Source organism: Schistocerca americana, chromosome 5 (genome assembly GCF_021461395.2).
Source record: "Schistocerca americana isolate TAMUIC-IGC-003095 chromosome 5, iqSchAmer2.1, whole genome shotgun sequence".
In the NCBI taxonomy this organism is placed as follows: domain Eukaryota; kingdom Metazoa; phylum Arthropoda; class Insecta; order Orthoptera; family Acrididae; genus Schistocerca; species Schistocerca americana.
Window position 1 is genome coordinate 247,855,155 of NC_060123.1, and position 1,867 is coordinate 247,857,021.

Sequence of the window (1,867 nt, forward strand, 5' to 3'; positions counted from 1 at the left end):
ATAGCAGTTTAATGTTAACACTGGAGCCGTTATTTGGAAGCTGGTAGAACTTTGGGGTTGCAATACTTCGTAATTTCACAAGACAGCGAAGTGAATCATTACAAATAACATTAAATTAAAATCACTACATAAAAATACACTTGGATTCGTGTGTCGCCCAAAAATTGTATTGATCAACAAAAACTTCGGCCAAATGGTGATGGTTGTATTTCTTTTAATATTTTGCTCAATATTGTATTATTAGTAGCTCAAATGGCAAAATATGACCCAATCTATCACCCTGGCAATACTCAGTTATGAAAACCAGTTCCGATACGGGTTTGTGGAGAGGAGAAGAGGCATATGACAGCACATTCTATAGTTCATCCGTTTCTAAAATATTTTTTCAGTGGGCTGCTTGAATCCATCCAAGCTGGCAGCAACCCCCTCGCCCCCTCACCCTTTCGTCCAAAATCTATTTACGCTCTTGTTATACTATAATAACTGAAGCCAGCAATTCCGTGCACAATTAAATCTTGAAATATGCGTGCATTCAAGTACTACAAAAAGGCTGAACATACACAATTGAAATAAAAGCATGCAATGTCAGAATTCAATATTTTGTTGTGATGCATTTTATTTTATTTTAAAACAATGTGCAACAGTCAGTTTTTCTATATTCTCCACCGAGTTGGGGTAGCTCTGCGTGGCGAGTCGCTGAGCTAGCAGCCTGTGGATTCGAGAGGCGGGATGGTTTGAATCCATCCGCCAGCAACCTCGAAAATGGTTTTCTGTGGTTTCCCTTTCCAATTTAGGCACACTCAGGGGTTAACACCTTACTACAGACCACAGCCAAGTCCTCCTGATACCTGTCTTTCCTGACAGATTCCAATCCCTTTAAAGATGCAGCGCCTCTGCTTAAATGGATTTCTCTCAGTGTTATGGCAAAATCTCAGTTTGAACCTCCATTACTGCTTCCTTTCTGCCTAATCATATCGAATGGCAAAAGCACGTTTTTACCATACAGCACCTTGAACGACGATAGGCCTTTGCTGGTGTGTATTTCGAACTGTAAGCAGCTACTACAAAAGACAAGTACGTGTCCCAAACCATATGGTGGGAGTTGACATAATAACTATGCGTCCACCCAATCGTCCGATGCAGCTGCATCGAAGGCGATCAGTGCATCTCTTTCAAGACTCCCAGCACTAAAAGCGTATGATAAATAAATAATAATCCAAATTCTCCTAATTTAGACTCATGTATTTGTCTGCAAGGAAATTCTTTAATGTAGAAAATGACCTTTCTTACATTGCAAGTGGCAGATGCATACTTAAATGAAAAAATTTGGGAACGTGTAAGGTTGAATAATTCCAGATCCTTTGCGTTTTCACCACCAAAAGTTATTCTAGCTTCCTTTACTCCAAAAACTTGACGGTAACAATCACGATGTCCAAAAATATTAGATCTTATGCGTTCTTGAACACTTCTTCAGCTCAAATCCAGACTGAGAGAAGAAGAATATAAAATGACCTTTGAGGGTGAAGGGAGATTGCAGTATGAGTGGTTCTTAGTGGTCTACCAAAATACAGCAATCCTAAGTAACGAGATATATCTCCACACCGTAAAACTCTGAGATCATTTTCCTTCATTATCGTTTTTCACGCCAATTTTCAGAATAAATGAAAACCATGAGTCTATTTAAGTTTCTCTTTAACAAACCGGGTCCCTCCTCTGACGTCCTTATCCCCATTGTTTCTAACCTTACAGGACTGATGTGCTGCAGGCTACACCAAAGCAATGCGTGCTTGTCCGCCACCTATAACAGTGCAATATCCGTCTGTACTTCTACAGTTACTCCATGGTAGTAGAAAGGCAGGTATGAATG